The sequence below is a fragment of the Saccostrea echinata genome, unplaced genomic scaffold (genome assembly GCF_033153115.1).
Source record: "Saccostrea echinata isolate AGI-Se365-2 ecotype Australia unplaced genomic scaffold, CSIRO_AGI_Sech_v1 ptg000041l, whole genome shotgun sequence".
Classification (NCBI taxonomy): Eukaryota; Metazoa; Mollusca; class Bivalvia; order Ostreida; family Ostreidae; genus Saccostrea; species Saccostrea echinata.
In genome coordinates, this window is record NW_026889790.1 from 973563 (window position 1) to 996037 (window position 22475).

Sequence of the window (22475 nt, forward strand, 5' to 3'; positions counted from 1 at the left end):
GCATGCCCTGGACTGGAACCAACAGGGCAACAGGAACATAGGGCGACCAGCAACAACTTGGAGACAGACCCTTTAATTACGGAGTTAACATCAATCCGAATTCCTGGGGAGAGTTGAAATGTGCAGTCCAAGACAATTTGAAAGTTGTTGTAAAGACCCTATACCCCTGCAGGTGCGAAGAATTAATTAAAAGACGACTTTGACACACCCTATCCCCGAAACACTGGATAGAAAGGGTTATGTATAGGAAACGGCTTGTCCATGAGATATGACGTTAGAAAAAATGAGTTTGGAATTGTTTTATTTTTAAAGAGGGTATAGATACATCAGGAAAGATACCAGATTCGCCTATAGATGGCCTTAGAAAAAGGAAAACATCATGAGACTGCGATTTTGGACTTCAGAAATGGTTTCATATTAAACAATCATATTATATTAATAATGAATAACTCTAGAGAAAGTAGGATCAAACTAACCAACACAAATCCTGAATAAATCACGAATGTTACTCCACATTGCAAAAATAGAGCCTCCTTTTAAGAATAACGTCACGATTACGTCGACAAATGACATATTCTATAAGGTAGATTTAATGACCACTGGGACCTGGAGGTCCTTACATATAAAGGATGCGTAAGTCTAACACCATGTTTAAGTAGGACTTAAGTACCCTCTTAGACTTAAGACCATAACTTAAGGTGTGTTAAGATTTGATAATTTAAGCAAAACTTAGTATAGAACTGACTAAGTATATATATATATCTTAAATTATACCATTACACATATTTGGAAATATTTATTGACTGCATTATAGAACATTCATCCATTCACATTATGCATTAAACAAAATAAATATATGTCTAGATATATAACAGAACAGAACAGAACATTTATTTTCTAATTCAGAGCCCATAACAGACAAGTATATGAAATTATTACAATAATAAAGAAAAGATATGCCAATGGATAGTATAACAATTTGTAAATGACACTGCTCATTTCAACAATAATATTGTACTATTTCAGTTAAAGGGAATACTATATATAAAACTGTATGGCTACTACACGTACATAATACCGGTATATAGATTTTAGATTGAAAACCAGATGATTAATTAACATTGAACTTAATAGTATAACACACTAGACTGAAGCTAGCAGCCAACAACAGCAGCCATTAAGCCCGTAGAAGCTAGCAGCCACTAAGGAAATTCATCAAAGGACTGAGAGTACTCTGACGCAATACTGTTTAATGCCTCATTTTCGACAATTTATAATTAATAATTAGATAATTAATGCAACACTTAATTATTAATTAATAATTCAAACACTTGGAGGCAGTTAAGCTCACCTGCATAAGGAAAATTATGCGGTTTCACAACAAACAAACAAACAAACAAAAAGAAGAAAATGTCACCATCTTTGACCGCTTAAGAATAAAACAGCATTGGATAGGTTAAGTACTTCCGGGAGAATCCCTTTTAGGCTCTTTTACGGGTCTCAGGAACATGATGGTGCCAAAAGGCTAACCTGAAATTTGCTTACTCCTACTATTTACATTGATAAGGGTTTGAAGGTAATTTAATCTATTTTAAGTTATGATCCTTGAAGTGTGCTTCGAACAGTTACTGGCTCAAGGTAAAAGGGTCCACAGGGCTATTATATACGGCCATAAAATTTAGGCTGAAGTGGTACCACCAAGTGGTGCCAAGGGCGGGTTACATATTTCAAGCAGCTATTATACCTCTTATCTTATAAGTGTGCTTTAAATCATTACTGAGCAAGATAGAAGATTTCTAGGACTATCTTTCCCGCAATCGGTTTGAGGCTGTAACGGCACCACCAAGTGGTGCCAACGGTGGGGAACATCTTTCATGCTTTCATTTTTCAACCATCATTGACCACTGGAACAAACTAACACTAAACTGGAAAAAAGTTAAGGGCCTTAGGGAGTATCCTTTGTCAACTTTTTGACAGGTTCCAATGACTAGAAAAGGCCAGTTAGGTAACCTGAACTTTGTTGTTTTTCACATTGTCTATTGATATACGGATTAAAAGTCAGATGTTATACCCCTTATCTTTGAAGAGTGCTTCAAATCATTACTGGGGCAAGGTAGAGGGCCCCTAGGACTATCATTTCCCGCTATCAGAATGTTGCTGTAGTGGTACCACCAAGTGGTGCCATGGATGGGGCACGTATTTCAAGCATTCATTTTGAAAGCATCTTTGACTACTAGAACAAAGTAACACTAGTGAAAGGTTAAGGACCTTAGGGAGAACCACTTGACAGGTTTTGGAAGTGTCCCTAGGAAAGGAAGGGGCCAGTAAGCTAACCTGAAATTTGTTTTTTTCACTTTGTGTTTTAATATACGGGTTAAAGGTCAGCTATTATACCTCTTATCTTTGAAGTGTGCTTCAAATCATTATTGGGGCAAGGTAGAGGGTCCCTTGGACTATCATTTCCCGCTATCAGAATGTTGCTGTAGTGGTACCACCAAGTGGTGCCATGGGTGGGGCACGTATTTGAAGCATTCATATTGAAAGCATCTTTGGCTACCAGAACAAAGTAACACTAGAGAAAGGTTAAGGACCTTAGGGAGAACTACTTGCCAGGTTTTCGAAGGGTCGTGTTGAAGAAAAAGGGCCAGTTAGCTAATCTGAACTTTGTTGTTTTTCACTTTGTGTTTTAATATACAGGTTAAAGGTCAGCTATTATACCTCTTATCTTTGAAGTGTGCTTCAAATCATTACTGGGACAAGGTAGAGGGCCCCTAGGACTATCATTTCCCGCTATCAGAATGTTGCTGTAGTGGTACCACCAAGTGGTGCCATGGGTGGGGGACGTATTTCAAGCATTCATTTTGAAACTATCAGAATGTTGCTGTAGTGGTACCACCAAGTGGTGCCATGGGTGGGGGACGTATTTCAAGCATTCATTTTGAAAGCATCTTTGGCTACTAGAACAAAGTAACACTAGTGAAAGGTTGAGGACTTTAGAGAGAACAACTTTCCAGGTTTCTGAAGGGTCCCGACAAAGAGAAAGGGCCAGTAAGCTAACCTTAAATTTGTTGTTTTTCGTTTGTGTTTTAATATACGGGTTAAAGGTCAGCAATTATACCCCTTATCTTTGAAGTGTGCTTCAAATAATTGTTGGGGCAATGTAGAGGGCCCCTAGGACTATCATGTCCTGCTATCAAAATGTTGCTGTAGTGGTACCACCAAGTGGTGCCATGGGTGGGGCACGTATTTCAAGCATTCATTTTGAAAGCATCTTTGGTTACTAGAACAAAGTAACACTAGTGAAAGGTTAAGGACCTTAGGGAGAATCACTTGCCAGGTTTTCGTAGGGTCCCGGGGAAGTAAAAGGGCCAGTAAGCTAACCTGAACTTTGTTGTTTTTCACTTTGTGTTTTAATATACGGGTTAAAGGTCAGCTATTATACCCCTTTTCTTTGAAGTGTGCTTCAAATCATTACTAGGGCAAGGTAGAGGGCCCCTAGGACTATCATTTCCCACTATCAGAATGTTGCTGTAGTGGTACCACCAAGTGGTGCCATGAGTGGGGGACGTATTTCAAGCATTCATTTTGAATGCATCTTTGCCTACTAGAACAAAGTAACACTAGTGAAAGGTTAAGGACCTTAGGGAGAACCACTTGCCAGGTTTTGGAAGTGTCCCTAGGAAAGGAAGGGGCCAGTTAGCTAACCTGAACTTTGTTGTTTTTCACTTTGTGTTTTAATATACGGGTTAAAGGTCAGCTATTATACCTCTTATCTTTGAAGTGTGCTTCAAATCATTACTGGGACAAGGTAGAGGGCCCCTAGGACTATCATTTCCCGCTATCAGAATGTTGCTGTAGTGGTACCACCAAGTGGTGCCAAGGGTGGGGGACGTATTTCAAGCATTCATTTTGAAAGCATCTTTGACTACTAGACCAAAGTAACACTAGTGATAGGTTGAGGACCTTAGGGAGAAGCACTTGCCAGGTTTCTGAAGTGTCCTGAAAAAGAAAAAGGGCCAGGAAGCTAACCTGAACTTTGTTGTTTTTCACTTTGTGTTTTAATATATGGGTTAAAGGTCAGTTAATATACCCTTTATCTTTGAAGTGTGCTTCAAATCATATCTTGGGCAATGTAGAAGGCCCCTAGGACTATCATTTCCCACTATCAGAATGTTGCTGTAGTGGTACCACCAAGTGGTGCCATGGGTGGGGTACGTATTTCAAGCATTCATTTTGAAAGCATCTTTGACTACTAGACCAAAGTAACACTAGTGATAGGTTGAGGACCTTAGGGAGAAGCACTTGCCAGGTTTCTGAAGTGTCCTGAAAAAGAAAAAGGGCCAGGAAGCTAACCTGAACTTTGTTGTTTTTCACTTTGTGTTTTAATATATGGGTTAAAGGTCAGTTAATATACCCTTTGTCTTTGAAGTGTGCTTCAAATCATATCTTGGGCAATGTAGAAGGCCCCTAGGACTATCATTTCCCACTATCAGAATGTTGCTGTAGTGGTACCACCAAGTGGTGCCATGGGTGGGGTACGTATTTCAAGCATTCATTTTGAAAGCATCTTTGGCTACTAGACCAAAGTAACACTAGTGAAAGGTTAAGGACCTTAGGGAGAACCACTTGCCAGGTTTTGGAAGTGTCCTTGGGAAAAGAAGGGGCTAGTTAGCTAACCTGAAATTTGTTGTTTTTCACTTTGTGTTTTAATATACGGGTAAAAAGGTCAGCAATTATAACCCTTAACTTTGAAGTGTGCTTCAAATCATTACTAGGGCAAGGTAGAGGGCCCCTAGGACTTTCATTTCCTGCTATCAGAATGTTGCTGTAGTGGTACCACCAAGTGGTGCCATGGGTGGGGCACGTATTTCAAGCATTCATTTTGAAAGCATCTTTGGCTACTAGAACAAAGTAACACTAGTGAAAGGTTAAGGACCTTAGGGAGAACCATTTGCCAGGTTTTCGAAGGGTCGTGTTGAAGAAAAAGGGCCAGTTAGCTAACCTGAACTTTGTTGTTTTTCACTTTGTGTTTTAATATATGTGTTAAAGGTCAGTTAATATACCCTTTATTTTTTTATCTTTGAAGTGTGCTTCAAATCATTACTGGGGTAATGTAGAGGGCTCCTAGGACTATCATTTCCCACTATCAGAATGTTGCTGTAGTGGTACCACCAAGTGGTGCCATGGGTGGGGTACGTATTTCAAGCATTCATTTTGAAAGCATCTTTGGCTACTAGACCAAAGTAACACTAGTGAAAGGTTAAGGACCTTAGGGAAAACCACTTGCCAGGTTTTGGAAGTGTCCTGTTGAAGGAAAAGGGCCAGTAAGCTAACCTGAACTTTGTTGTTTTTACACTTCAAAGGTAAGGGAGGTAGTAGTCTTTCTTTAACTTCATCTCACAATGGAATGTAAAAAAAAGTTTGGTTTAGTCTACTGGTCCCTTCCAGGGCCAGAGAGCCGGAGATCCCTCAAAAAGTTGACAAGATATACTAAATAAGAATACTTACCCATAGCAGTGCTATTTTAAATGTTGTCCAAAGATGACAAAGAGAAAATTGCTAACAATTTGGTCCTAAACCTTAACACTACTTAATGGCACCCCTACAACCCAAATGTGACAGTGGGAAACGATAGCCCTATTTGGCCTCAGTCTTGGTTGAATGCACTATTCAAAGGCAAGGTTGATAATTGCTGATATTTAACTCTTTCAAACAATAGATCGTCCTTGGGTAGAGGGTATGCAGTGACCTTGAATCAATTTTTTAGATGAAAGATCAACGTCAGAAAATAGCTTTGCATAAGAAAACTTTGTTCAGAGTATGTCTTCTCTCTCCTTGGCCTTACCTGGCTCAAACTTTACTCCTAGGGTATCTATTGGCGAAGGGTGTTCAAGGACTTGAGCCATTTTTTTCAAACAAATGTCAAGGTAAAGAAAACCTCCTTGTGTAAAATCCTTGTTCAGAGCATATTTTCTCCCCGCTTGGCTCTTTTGAGCTCATACTTTATACTTAGAGTCCTCTCGGGTAGAGGGTTTGCGGTGACATTGAGCCAATTTTCTAGATGAAAGGTGAAGGTAAGAAAATCTCTTTGCATAAACATATACTTGTCTAGAGCAAACGTTCCTTCTAATTTTTATAGATGAAAGGTCAAAGTCAGTAAACTCTTTGTGTACAATCCTTGTCCAGGGTTTATTTTTTTCTCTCGTTTGCCCTACCTGGATGAAACATTTATTTTCTAGGATGGTTGTCAAGTTTATAGAAAACCTCTGCAAATAAATTTCTTGTTCATTTTTCCTTCCATCCTGGTCACAAAGAAAACTACAACTGAGTTCAAGGCTTAAATCCATTACAAAATACATGACTGTTTTCATATTTTGAGTATGCAAAAATGAACCAAATTATGTTCGAAAATTACTCACATAGACCCTCATCAGACTTGTTGCAGACCGGTAAACGGGTAAACAGGGTACAAATACCATAATTACTATATGGGCCTGTACAAAATTGGACTAGGCAGCAATTAATGATCATTATTCTAATCAAAATAACAAGAAACACACTAGAGGTGTGATAAAATATATAGAGAAACAAAGGGTTAATTTCTATTGTAAAACTTTATATTTTGTATGTTGTTAAACCATTCCCTCACGTTGATTTGGTCCCTCCCTTCGACAAGAACCAAATATCATGGCACTTTGGAAAAGTTTGCTAACATAAACTCACCCTATGAATGCAAAATTTTGGGAACAGCTTTATATTGAGTATTTTGTTAGGCAAGTGTTCCACTCCACCCCCATCCCCCACCCCAACCACCACCAGCCTTTATTTTTAGCTCATTTGATCTGACGGATCAAATAAACTTTTATTTCTGATTATAATCTCTGTTGTTGTTGTCTTTGGCGTAAAATTTTTACAATATTATCTTCTCAAGAACTGCTGGACCAGTTTAAACAAAATTGCCTAAAAGTTTCCTTGGGTAAAGGGGATCTAAGTTTGTTCAAATAAGGGTAAAGCTCATTTTAAGGAGATATAAGATGACTGAAAATTTCAGAAGTCTTATTCTCAAGAACCACTGAGTCAGAAAAGTTTGATTTATTTGAAAGCTTCATAACATAGTGTAGATTTAATTTGTCCACACATGACCCCCAGGGATAGAGTGGGGCCATAAGAGGCAATTAAAGTTTTATAATGGAACGTATAAGAAATACAAACTTTTCAAGACCCACTTGGCAAGAGCAATGGAAACTTATTGCGATAGCTTCATTACATATTGTGGAATCAAAATTGTTTTTACAAAGCACTACTCCTCCTACCGTTTTATCTAATTTGAATGAGACTGTACAAGTAGATTATACTAAGATACATTATTCTGTTAATTTTTATTTAAAGAGATTTAGTTGAACAGTGTTGTCATGGTTAGTAAGGTAGACACAGTCAAACCTCATTATCTCAAACTAGATGGGGCCACTATTAAAGTTTGAGATATCCGATGATTCGAGACAACCTTGAATTTATACATGTTATAGGTGGATTCATGAATCCCTATTTGACCCCCAGGGTGAAAATGAAAACTCCAAAACATTATTGCACATCTACAGGACACCACCCTCCATTTTCCATAAGATGATTAGGCTACTGTGTACAAGAGGCCCAGCGGCCACATCGCTCACTTGAGCACTGTGGCTAGGAAAAAAGCAAAAATCAGTTTAGTATTGAAAAGCTTAAATGCGTAAGTAGTCCCAACCTACCCCTAAAAGGGAGTGGGGATATGATTTGAACAAATTAAGATCTACACTAACTCAGGATGCTTACATAATTTTTTGACTGTGACTTTTTTCTCTACAAGTTTGAACTTTTATCGTGGCCCCACCCTACCGCTGGAGGTCATGATTTGAATAAACTTGAATCTACACTATCTGAGGATGCTTCCATATATATATGACAAAAGATTTTTCCTATATATTCCTATGTAAAACTTTGATCGTTCATTGTGGCCCCACCCTTACCCGGGGGTCATGATTTGAACAAACTTGAATCTACACCACCTGAGGATGCTTCCACATAATTTTGACCAATCATAGCTTTGCTGTTCTTGAGAAGAAGATTTTTGAAGATTTTTCCTATATACTTTATGAAAACTTTGATCTTCCATTGTGGCCCCACCCTACATCCGGGGGTCATGATTTGAACAAATTTGAATCTATACCACCTGCAGATGCTTCCATATATATGTGACCAATTATAGCTTTGCTGTTCTTGAGAAGTAGATATTTCCTATATACTCCTATGTTAAACTTTGATCGACCATTGTGGCCCCACCCTACCCCGGGGATCATGATTTGAACAAACTTGAATCTACACCACCTGAGAATGCTTCCATATAAATATGACCAATCATAGCTTTGCTATTCTTGAGAAGAAGATTTCTGAAGATGTTTCCTATATATTCCTATGTAAAACTTTGATTGTCCATTGTGGCCCCACCCTACCCCCGGGGTTCATGATTTGAACAAACTTCAATCTACACTATCTGACACTAATTCCATATGAGTTTCATCTTTCCTGGCCCATTGGTTCTTGAGAAGAAGATTTTTCAATAATGCCATTAATCCCCAACGACAACGACGACAGACAACGGACAAATTTTGATCAGAAAAGTTCACTTGAGCCTTCGGCTCAGGTGAGCTAAAAATGTAAGAGGGGTTCTGGGAACCAGGGGCTTTTTGTATAAAAGGTCATTTTTCGACCCCATATGACCCTAAGGGTAAAAATGAAAATTCAAAAACCTTATTGCACATCTACGTGACACCATCAATCATCTTCCATAAGATGATTAGGCTACTGTGTAAAATGTAAGAGGAGTTCTAGGAACCAGGAATTTTTTGCATTTTTACCTCCATTTGACCCCAGGGTAAAAATGAAAATTCAGAAACCTGAATGCTCATATACAGGACACCACCAATCATGTTCCAAAAGATGATTAGGATACTATTTTAAATGTAAGAGGAGTTCTGAGAACGAGGTTTTAGTAGAATGAAATATGAAGATAAAACGGTATTCAATCTCAGAAGTCCAATGAAACGATACAAATTTGAAGCAGAGCAAGCGCGGACCTCAAAAATTAGAGGTGGGCTCAAGCATCCTCTCCCGACCGGTCACATCCGTCGTCTGCTCCTTGTCATGATCGGGAAACAAAAACCAGATAAATCCGCAGACAGTTCAGTGTATAAATAATATCATAACAATTAGTATGAGAAACGTCAGTCATCATTTGACTCAATAATAGGTTGTATGTGCTGACAAGGTCATTGTATCGACCTAAAAACTTGCGAAAAGACACTGTTGATACCCTTGTTTCGTTTACTTGTTTGTCAATAGCTTGCCTCGTTTTAGAAATTGTTCATACGTAGAGCATGCTCTTGCGTATCGAATCAACTGAGAGACATAAACACCATATGCAGGATGATAAGGGTAAAATTAAAAATTTCAAAGCCTTATTGCAAACCTTCAGGACACCGCCTATCATATCCCAAAAGACTGATTGGTTACTGCGTAAAATATAAGAGGAGTTTGAGGAAGAAGCAAATGTGACAGACAGACGGACGGAATAGGGTAACAACATTACAAGAAAACTGTCCAGGACCTGGATATCGAATATCTGAAACATAATCCTCCATCGTTTTCATGTTCTTCTTCACCCTATAAATAGTCCTGCTGGACACGTTATTACTGGTGACGTAAATATAGTTAATAATGAGGACCTTAGATAATTAATTTTAAAAGGTCCTAAATATAGGGAACCCCGATCCTTCAACTGGCGTCGAAATTTCTTAAATATTATGGATTCTGTAGAGGATTACGCCAGGCGATGGGCCAGATATGAAAAAGAACACCTTGACACTTTGTCAGAATGGATTAAATGTATCAGATGTATGTTAAAATCGCGCAGTAAAAGATTGAGGCGCAATATGAGAACCATCTATCCTTCTGTATTCAATAATCCAGAAGTGAAAAAAGAAATAGATAAATTATATGATTAGTACGTACTGGTCCCTGCTGACAGCTCAGGTAACAACATTGTCTTTGTTTGTAAGGCTCATTATATTAAATGTATTTTAGAGGAACTTGGATTTAATTCTACAAGTGGTAATCCAAATTATACTCATAGTTCCTTTTCTAAAGAAGACATTCTTCAAAATCATGTCAGTTTTGAATATTTTTAATATTGCAAACAACCAAAATGAATTTGAATTACCATATCTATATTGGATTCCGAAACTTCACAAAAATCCTTACAAACAAAGATACATAGCGGGTTCCAGTAAATGTTCAACCAAGCCTCTTTCTTTACTCCTCACTAAGATATTAACAGTAGTGAAGGAGAAACTTCAAGAGTACTGTGCAACAATATATTCGAGAAATGGTGTAAATCAGATGTGGATACATAAAAATTCTAAGGAACTTTATGAAAATTTGAAATCACAAGAATTTACCAAAATCAACAGCTTAAAAACTTTTCAACTTCATACACAACCATTCCCCACGATAAATTAAGCTGTATGCTTTCGGATATAAGTCAATGAGTAAGACAATGTATTTTGTCAAAGACAATTAATATTCTCTATGTTGCGAGCTTACAGCTATTAGCTCGTCTTATTTTGTTGTACAAGATGGAATTCCCATGGGTACCAATTGCGCCCTGTTATTAGCAGACCTTTTTTATATTCATATGAAGCAGAATTTGTCCAAAATCTTATACATGAAAAGAAGAGAACACTTGACGTGGCCTTCAACTCGACATTTAGATATATCGACGACGTATTGTCAATTAACAATGGTTATTTCCATTCTTATGTCGATACGATATATCCCGGTGAGCTTGAGATAAAAGATACCACAGAGTCTGACACATCTGTTTCATATTTGGATATTTTACTTGAAAAAGACGTTAATGGTAATCTCACAACCAAGCTTTCTGATAAACGTGATGACTTTAACTTTTCAATCGTCAACTTCCCTTACTTATGCAGCAATATACCTTCATCACCTGCATACGGGGTTTATATCTCTCACTTGATTCGATACGCAAGAGTATGATCTACGTATATTCAATTTCTAAAGCGAGGTAAATTACTGACAAACAAGTTGATGAAACAAGAATATCAGCAGTCTCGTTTAAAGTCATTATTTCCCAAGCTCTATGGTCGATACAATGACCTTGTCAGCAAATACAATTTATCACTGAGTCAAATACTGACTGACGTTTTTCATACTAATTGTTAGGCCATTATTTACACACTGAATTGTCGACGGATTTTTCCGTTATTTCCCGATCATGACAAGGAGCACACGGCGGGTGTGACCAGTCGGCAGGGGATGCTCACTCCTCCATGCACCTGATCCCACCTCTGATGTTTTGGAGGTCCGTGTTTGCTCTGCTCCTATTTTGTAATGTTTAATGGACTTTTGAGCTTGAATACTGTTCGTTGTCTCCATATATTTCATTTAGAAAGTGTGGGTATAAAAAATGAATTTTATTAAGTATTCGATTGTTTTCTAGTGTACAGTCTCATAAATCCTATATGAAAGTGCAAATTATAGAGATTTTAAATGTCATAAGATTTGATCAAATTCGTTGTGCAAATGCTTCAACATCTTGTGTGACTACCAAGCGCTAATACAACAGCATGACAATGCCCCAGAGAACTCCGAATAAGAGTTCTAATCATTTACAATGGGATCTTGCTTAGTTCTTCACAGAGAGCATTTTCCAATTCCTGTACATTTGTTGGAGGCACATCAGTCGTACACATCGCTGAAGGACATCCCCAGTTTGTTCTACTGGGTTTAAGTCTGGCAAACATGAAGGTCATTGCATTCGTTCAATTGTTTCATTAGAAATATATTGTTCAACAACTCGAGCCCTGTTTGGTATTGCGTTATTATCCATGAGATCAAAATCTTGACCAAAACTAGTAGCAGCTGTAAAAGGACAAACAATGTTGTGGAAAATCTCATCCTGTATTTAAGACCAGTTAACGGACCATTCCGAATGAAATACTGTTCCGTAATCTATCGGAACATAACCCACTCCAAACCATGACAGAAAGCGGTTATGCTTAGCAACACAATAGTTATGGTACTGTTAATTCTTTTGGCGCCGCACACAGAGACGACCATATGGAAGTCCACACAAAACTTGGATTCATATGTGAACAGAATCGGTCTCGTAATTGCCAATGTTCATGGTTATTACTAACTCAAGACAAGCATTGCGAGATATTACAGTCAAACATGGACGGATATGCTGGCTTGTAAACATGCAAAGAGCCAGAGCCACTTAGGGCCCTTTTTAGCCCTGAGAATTTCTAAAAAATAGAAATTGCTCAGTTTTGGTTTTGAAATACAGTATTTATAACTTGGATCCTTGACTGTGTATCTATTGAACATGACGTAATTTCCTCTCTAGTCAATGCATTATGACGTCATAAAATGCGTCATGTTTCCCATATTCAGTAAAAAAAAAACCCACAAAAATGGCCAAAAATTGAGGTATTATTTCAATATTTCATATAGAGCACAACCTCTGATCCAAAATATGCAATTACATAATGAACGATCGGTTTCTGAAGATCACAAAACATGTTTTAATTTTTGGATCGTGAGCTGTGCTCATATTTTAATTCTTTGCTGAAGGTAGTCAAATACGCATGTTTTCTGCAAAATTCAAGAACATTGCATTTTCTCAAAGCCTGTTTACCAGTACCTGAATTCTCAAAAAGAAATTTTATTATAGGAAATGAAAGCACTAAGTCTCTACTCTATTTTGATATATGAAATGGGACAGAAGGTGATAGTCAATTAATTGATATAATGACAGGGCCATTTTATGCAAAAAATGAAACTAGCTCTTTGCTGCAGGTATCCTATTTCTTAACGTCTGAGTGGGTTTTTGCAACCCATGATCATTCCTATACTTTCTATTCAAGATTTCGGCAGACATGAACCGATGCATTTTGCCAAGAGCAAATTTCACACTGCTGACGGGCTGTCGTACTTTTTGGCCTGTCACTTCAGTCTTTGTTGCACGCCCCCCCCCCTCTCCTGTGTTCTGGGACCTTTCCCTTTACCTCCTTGATACGCTTTGGCTGACGTTTAACTGTCGAACTAGTTGACGTTAAGCATACCCAATTGCAACATGCCTTTGGCACAACCGTTGTGCTGTACATCCATATGTCGCCTCTGCGGTATGCTGTCATTAGTTAAGGTCAGCAATTGTCAAATTTCAAAGTCTAAAGTAATTTTTAGCTCACCTGAGCTGAAAGCTCAAGTGAGCTTTCCGGATCACCCATTGTCCGTCGTCCGTCCGTCTGTAAACTTTTCACATTTTCAATTTCTTCTCAAGAACCACTGGGCCAATTTTAGCCAAACCTGGTACAAAGAATCCTTGGGTTAGGGGAGTTTAAAATGTTAAAATGAAGGGCCAAGTCCCCTTCAAAGGGGAGATAATCAAGAAAAGACAAAAATTGGGTGGGGTGATTAAAAAATCTTCTTCTCAAGAACCTCTGGGCCAGAAAAGCTGAAATTTATGTGGAAGCATCCTGGGATAGTGTAGATTCTAATTGTTCAAATTATGACCCCTGGGGGTAGGGCGGGGCCACAATAGGGAATCCAAGTTTTACATTGAAATATGCAGAAAAAAAAATTTAAAAATCTTCTTCTCAAGAACGACTGGGCCAGAAAAGCTGAAAAAATATGTGGAAGCATCCTGGGGTAGTGTAGATTCTAATTGTTCAAATCATGACCCCTGGGGGTAGGGCGGGGCCACAATAAGTACTACAGGGGATGGGGGATCAGGTGAAAAACAGCCAGGCCAAAGTTACTCAGGTGAGCGTTGTGGCCCATGGGCCTCTTGTTGAAAATTAAAGTCTTACACAAAATTTCTTTCACTTGACCTTTGACAGCGTTTTTCATTTTGGGAGGGGGATATTGTAAATGTGCACATGGTTTCGGTTACTCGGTAATCGAACTTGTGCAAATAAAAAGCAGTATGTACGACAGCCACATAAATATTATTCCTAAAAACAAAACTCTTGTATTAAAAAATAATTGTGGACTTAATTCCATGACCCGTTACTTTTTTGTTGAGTATACATTAATTTTTTTTTATTTTTATTGATCTATCAATTTCAGTATTTACAGTGATTAATTATCATAACTGAATAAACAAAAGAAACTGACTTCTATCAGTTTACTCATAAGATCAATGGTACCCTGCTCAGAACCAGAACACTTGATCCATTGGACCAGTTTCAGAATTTTGGAAAGGTCACCCTTCCTTGTTTCTTTTCATAACCATGCACTTAGTTTGTCTGCTCAATACACAGGAACAGAGAAGATTTTCAAAGAATTGAAGCAATTTCACTATACATGTATGACCAATAAAGCCCCACCTTAACAAAATAACCATGACCAAGAGGCCTTAATTCAAAATTTTGGAAGAGGCACACTTGCTTATCCTTTCTGTGCATTTAGTTTGTCTCCTAAATATACAGCTGAGAGAAGAAGACTTTAAAGAATATTACTTTACCTATATGATCTATAAAGCCCAACTCCTACATCAAAACTCCAAATCTAAGGACCAAGAATTTCACAGTTTGCTTTTGAGGTATCATTGCTTATTGGAAAAAAAATAAGCAAGCATTTAACGAATAAGTTGATTATACAAGGATATAAAGAATCTCGTTTACACACAATATTTTGCAAATTCTATGGTTGAAACAAGGGCTATGATTGCAACTACAATCTCTCGTTAAGTCCGTTACTTTTACGTTGAATTGTCTACTGAATTCTCCAGTTTCCCGATAATGACAAAGAGCAAACAACGGATGTGACCGGATAACAGGGGATGTTCACTCATTTAAGGTACCTGGTCCCTCCTCTGTTTTCAGAGGTCCTTGTGGCTCTGCTAACAATTTTGTATTGTTTGCTTTGACTGTTCGCAAATCTCATATCTTATAAATGCTTAAAGTCTGACTGCTTGATGTCTAGGAGTAAATAAGACTTTTAAAAGTTACATTAAATTTGATAGTTTGAACCCCACCCCTCAGGTTCCAACAAATTCTATGTCGAAATCGACAATATAACATCGATATTGTAATGCTATCGATCCTGATCATTACTATGGAATTGGAAATACTGGATAAATATTAAACTTAGTTTTATTTCGACACCGTTGCTATCGACAATATCATCGATATCGATACAGATCTGTACAATTTATTTCCAAATTGAGGAAGAAACATATTTATAGAAGGTCGCAAGTATGATGTCAATGTGCATTCATTATTTGGTATAAATTAGCTGCAATAATGTAGCCCTCTCCGATTTTTTTTAACATGATATTCTCAGGAGAGGGCTACAATTCCACTGCATCTCCATAATGGTGCAAATTTATATTTTTGATACGGGCGTCTGTAGGCAAAATAAACTGTTTTTGCATTTAACTTACTTCCAATAAGAATTTTTATTCACTATCAACAACATAGCCCATTATACGCGAAAACCAAGTAAAGTAAATCTGCGTGTTTACCAGTCGTTCTCTTCAGCAGCCATGACAGTTCTCGCGTGATGTACTGAGACTTGCGCTTTATATTTAGAATCACTTGATAAAGTAAATGTCGGTGTTGATAAATGTTTGTGTTGTTTGGTATCACTAAACATCGATAAATAAAAGCATTCCATGTGATATTTTTTCATAAACCGTAATATTTATGCTTAAAATAAGGGAAATCCAATATAGATCCGCTCCCGTAGATCCAGAATTCTCATTGGTTGTTCCAAAATAAAATCGATCAAAGTCAGTAAACATGGCGGACAAATTCAAGTTATGATGTTGACATACACGAAAAATAACCGATCTACGAATTGTTCGTTATATTTTTGGACCAATTCATGTCTTGCATAACTACATTTTATGAGTTCAGTTAAGATATGATAATAAAATACCCACTTTCTGATAATTTGAACCAAAAACTGTGCGGTAGTGAATTACTCCCGCACTTGCACCATTACGGAGATCCTAAGGAGTTGTAGCCGTCTCCCCCAAAAAAATCGGAGAGGGTTACATTATTGCAGCTAGGTATAAATATCTAAATAAAATTAAGGATGACAAATAAAGGGCAAGGGTGTGTTTATTTTTAAGGAGGTTGGGGTTAGGGTAAGGTTTTGTGTAAGGGTGAGCGTTGGTAAAAATATTATGGTTTGTGGAATCATAGTTCAATATCGGTACGAGATCGACATTAGGACAAACTTAATAATCAGAAAGAACGTACTCATAACTGTTGCATAAAGAGATACAGCCACAAGAATGATGTCGAAAATGATTTGATATCCATACGATATCATCGATATCGACAATATCGATAGCAAGTACAATCTTCCTAAATTTAAAGTATTTAAACAAAGACATACATGCACAATGGCAAGGACAGCAGTTTGAAATGCTTGAGCAGACATGAATCGACATCGAAATGATATCGACACTATGAAAATGATAGTATTCAGGTAATATAACATTGAGGGAGGTAACCAACATCCATTGAATAATCATGATTCAATATCAATGCGATATCGTGGATACGTACAGTAAGAAAAACTTTGTAAATATTGAGTATTGTAACATACGAAAAAAGAAATATTGTAGCAAACTATGAAAAAATAATCTGTCGATATCGTAACTACATCTTGTCTTTGGCATAACTCGGCTCAAAAGAGCCAGGAACATGAAATTCACAACTTTCCTCTCCTTTTACTCACAGATGCTATATACGAAAATTGATTAAAATTGATATAAAGGTCACATAGAAAAAGCTGAATATGTTTAAATATAACATCCGATGGACGACAAATGACAACAGACGAAAACATATAGCAATAAGCCACCTGAGTAAATGAACAACCTCATCTCAAAATGTAATGTTAAAATGTGACAATGCTTGGATGAGATGATTGTCTCAAAGACTCTCTTAAAACATAACAAGGGGCACTTTCTATGATCCCTTTCCCTTGCCTAGTGTTGGTTTGTTACATTATTCAAAGATGGCGAAGAAAAAAACGCTTGAAACAACCCACTTGGCGGAACCCCTACAGTGAAAATGATAAGCCAGCCCCCCCCCCCCCCCATTCTGCCACAAAAGTGCTTTCATGCACACTTCAAAAATAATGGGATAATAGACGAATCCTAAATTTTCTTTAAAACTGAACAAGAAAAAAATAAAGTTTCTATCAGAATATTGGCAATGTCCAATCTTAAAGACCCTCCAAAAACTGAAAAGGAATACTCCCTATGATCCCTTACCTTTCCCTTGTGTTGGTTTCTTATGGGGTCCAAATATTGCGAAAAATAAATACTTCAAAAAGGGCTTTCAACCAAAGCACAACTAGGTGGTTCCCCTAAAGTCTTAATCTGAGATCGGCAAATGATAGCCCGATACGCCACCTCCTATACCCTACTAAGGTATGATGCATATCCACTTTCAAAAAATAATAACTGATCTTTATCCGTGTTTCAATATTCAATGTAAATAAACGACAAAGTTGAACTGGCCCCCATCAAGTCCGAGAGAACCCGAAAGTTTCCAATGATCCTCAACCAGTATTAGTTTCTTCTAGGGGCGTAAGGTGATTTAGAAATGAAAGTTTGAATTACGCCCCCACCCATGGCACCACTTGGTGGTACCACTACAGCAACATTCTGATAGCGGGAAATGATAGTCTTAGGGGTCCTCTACCTTGCCTTAGTAATGATTTGAAGCACACTTCAAAGAAAAGGGGTATAATAGCTGACCTTTAACCCGTATATTAAAACACAAAGTGAAAAACAACAAAGTTCAGGTTAGCTTACTGGCCCTTTTACTTCCCCGGGACCCTTCGAAAACCTGGCAAGTGATTCTCCCTAAGGTCCTTAACCTTTAACTAGTGTTACTTTGTTTTAGTAACCAAAGATGCTTTCAAAATGAATGCTTGAAATACGTGCCCCATCCATGGCACCACTTGGTGGTACCACTACAGCAACATTTTGATAGCAGGACATGATAGTCCTAGGGGCCCTCTACCTTGCCCCAATAATGATTTGAAGCACACTTCAAAGATAAGGGGTATAATAGCTGACCTTTAACCCGTATATTAAAACACAAACGAAAAACAACAAATTTAAGGTTAGCTTACTGGCCCTTTCTCTTTGTCGGGACCCTTCAGAAACCTGACAAGTTGTTTTCTCTAAGGTCCTCAACCTTTCACTAGTGTTACTTTGTTCTAGTAGCCGAAGATGCTTTCAAAATGAATGCTTGAAATACGTGCCCCACCCATGGCACCACTTGGTGGTACCACTACAGCAACATTCTGATAGCGGGAAATGATAGTCCTAGGGGCCCTCTACCTTGTCCCAGTAATGATTTGAAGCACACTTCAAAGTTAAGGGGGTATAATAGCTGACCTTTAACCCGTATATTACATGTAAAACACAATGTGAAAAACAACAAAGTTCAGGTTAGCTTACTGGCCCTTTTTTTTCAACACGACCCTTCGAAAACCTTGCAAGTGGTTCTCCCTAAGGTCCTTAACCTTTCACTAGTTTTACTTTGTTCTGGTAGCCAAAGATGCTTTCAATATGAATGCTTGAAATACGTGCCCCACCCATGGCACCACTTGGTGGTACCACTACAGCAACATTCTGATAGCGGGAAATGATAGTCCAAGGGACCCGCTACCTTGCCCCTATAATGATTTGAAGCACACTTCAAAGATAAGAGGTATAATAGCTGACCTTTAACCCGTATATTAAAACACAATGTGAAAAACAACAAAGTTCAGGTTAACTAACTGGCCCCTTCCTTTCCTAGGGACACTTCCAAAACCTGGCAAGTGGTTCTCCCTAAGGTCCTTAATCTTTCACTAGTGTTACTTTGTTCTAGTAGGCAAAGATGCATTCAAAATGAATGCTTGAAATACGTGCCCCACCCATGGCACCACTTGGTGGTACCACTACAGCAACATTCTGATAGCGGGAAATGATAGTCCTAAGGGCCCTCTACCTTGCCCCAGTAATGATTTGAAGCACACTTCAAAGATAAGGGGTATAATTGCTGACCTTTAACCCGTATATTAAAACAAAAAGTGAAAAACAACAAAGTTCGGGTTAGCTAACTGGCCCCTTCTTTTCCAAGGGACTTTTGGAAAACCTGGCAAGTGCTTCTCCCTAAGGTCCTTAACCTTTCACTAGTGTTACTTTGTTCTAGTAGTCAAAGATGCATTCAAAATGAATGCTTGAAATACGTCCCCCACTCATGGCACCACTAGGTGGTACCACTACAGCAACATTCTGATAGCGGGAAATGATAGTCCTAGGGGCCCTCTACCTTGCCCTAGTATTGATTTGAAGCACACTTCAAAGTTAAGGGGTATAATAGCTGACCTTTAACCCGTATATTAAAACACAAAGTGAAAAACAACAAAATTCAGGTTAGCTTACTGGCCCTTTTACTTCCCCGGGACCCTTCGAAAACCTGGCAAGTGATTCTCCCTAAGGTCCTCAACCTTTCACTAGTGTTACTTTGTTCTAGTAACCAAAGATGCTTTCAAAATGAATGCTTGAAATACGTCCCCCACTCATGGCACCACTTGGTGGTACCACTACAGCAACATTCTGATAGCGGGAAATGATAGTCCTAAGGGCCCTCTACCTTGCCCCAGTAATGATTTGAAGCACACTTCAAAGATAAGGGGTATAATAGCTGACCTTTAACCCGTATATTAAAACACAAATGAAAAACAACAAAGTTCAGGTTAGCTTACTGGCCCTTTTTCTTTTTCAGGACCCTTCAGAAACCTGGCAAGTGGTTCTCCCTAAGGTCCTTAACCTTTCACTAGTGTTACTTTGTTCTAGTAGTCAAAGATGCTTTCAAAATGAATGCTTGAAATACGTGCCCCACCCATGGCACCACTTGGTGGTACCACTACAGCAACATTCTGATAGCGGGAAATGATAGTCCTAGGGGCCCTCTACCTTGTCCCAGTAATGATTTGAAGCACACTTCAAAGATAAGAGGTATAATAGCTGACCTTTAACCTGTATATTAAAACACAATGTGAAAAACAACAAAGTTCAGGTTAGCTTACTGGCCCTTTTTCTTCAACACGACCCTTCGAAAACCTGGCAAGTGGTTCTCCCTAAGGTCCTTAACCTTTCACTAGTGTTACTTTGTTCTGGTAGCCAAAGATGCTTTCAATATGAATGCTTCAAATACGTCCCCCACCCATGGCACCACTTGGTGGTACCACTACAGCAACATTCTGATAGCGGGAAATGATAGTCCTAGGGGCCCTCTACCTTGCCCCAGTAATGATTTGAAGCACACTTCAAAGATAAGGGGTATAACATCTGACTTTTAATCCGTATATCAATAGACAATGTGAAAAACAACAAAGTTCAGGTTACCTAACTGGCCTTTTCTAGTCATTGGAACCTGTCAAAAAGTTGACAAAGGATACTTCCTAAGGCCCTTAACTTTTTTCCAGTTTAGTGTTAGTTTGTTCCAGTGGTCAATGATGGTTGAAAAATGAAAGCATGAAAGATGTTCCCCACCGTTGGCACCACTTGGTGGTGCCGTTACAGCCTCAAACCGATTGCGGGAAAGATAGTCCTAGAAATCTTCTATCTTGCACAGTAATGATTTAAAGCACACTTATAAGATAAGAGGTATAATAGCTGCTTGAAATATGTAACCCGCCCTTGGCACCACTTGGTGGTACCACTTCAGCCTAAATTTTATGGCCGTATATAATAGCCCTGTGGACCCTTTTACCTTGAGCCAGTAACTGTTCGAAGCACACTTCAAGGATCATAACTTAAAATAGATTAAATTACCTTCAAACCCTTATCAATGTAAATAGTAGGAGTAAGCAAATTTCAGGTTAGCCTTTTGGCACCATCATGTTCCTGAGACCCGTAAAAGAGCCTAAAAGGGATTCTCCCGGAAGTACTTAACCTATCCAATGCTGTTTTATTCTTAAGCGGTCAAAGATGGTGACATTTTCTTCTTTTTGTTTGTTTGTTTGTTTGTTGTGAAACCGCATAATTTTCCTTATGCAGGTGAGCTTAACTGCCTCCAAGTGTTTGAATTATTAATTAATAATTAAGTGTTGCATTAATTATCTAATTATTAATTATAAATTGTCGAAAATGAGGCATTAAACAGTATTGCGTCAGAGTACTCTCAGTCCTTTGATGAATTTCCTTAGTGGCTGCTAGCTTCTACGGGCTTAATGGCTGCTGTTGTTGGCTGCTAGCTTCAGTCTAGTGTATAACACACACAACATGGAATACACAGAATTTTAAATTATTGTGGGATACTTAATAGTTTATAAACAGTACTCATTTTAGGTAAACAGTTGTGCAAAGAATGGTGGATTTGTTGAAAATCTGAGAAAGAAAAGGGTCATTAAAAGTCAGAGATATTGCAGGTGAGTTAGAGGAAAATGACTAAAAACCTAATAAACAATGGTTTTGAATTATATGTAGATACAGCGTGGAATATCACCAGCACGTACGGAAAAAATCAGGGCGCAATCCCCTACCTCTTCCCCCCCCCCCCAAAGAAAACAAATCCCCGCAGGCGTCCTGCGTTTATATTTATATGTATGTGTGTGTAGGGGGTGTTCCTGTCTACAAGCACCTGTGTGCTATATCTGTTTCAAATTATAACGGAATTATTTCAATACAAAATCTACTTCCTTGAATAGGTGAGGAATGACGTCTATTTAATTTTGTATTTAAAACTGTAGCGCAGGCCGAGCTGCGGGGGAGTCAACTTAAACTGCTGAGTTGATAAACATTTACTGTCCGAGCGGTTTTTACTTAAATTCTCATCTTTCCTCAGTATTGTGCTGAATGACTATGAAGTCCGCATAAAAGTTCACTAATTTATTTACATATCTACACAAAACATTTACACATATATAGTCCACACTTCACATTAGAAATAATAGTAAAATAATCCAGATGAATATATAAAAATCCTAAACTCCCGCTATCCTGTCTAAATCCATTCTGTCTGATATTACAATAATTCACTATACAACTGCAACTGCAACTACTTTAACTGTTCAAATTCGCTCCCTTATATACTATACTGAGCCTCCACAATGTGGGGAGTGAAAAATCTACCTCCTCTAAGTGGGGAGGCAATACATAACATTAAACAATGACCACCTGTGATTAACTAATTATCACTATAATTAAAAAGCAATAAACTGTCCTAGCTTACAAATAGATAAGACTAAACAGCTAAATAGAAAATTAATAACAGGTAGCTATGATCATGATAACAATCCGGAATCTGAAAATCAACTATTATAAATTTGCTACAAAACACTATACATAACTGAAGCTTTCAATGATGAATACTTTGGGTGAA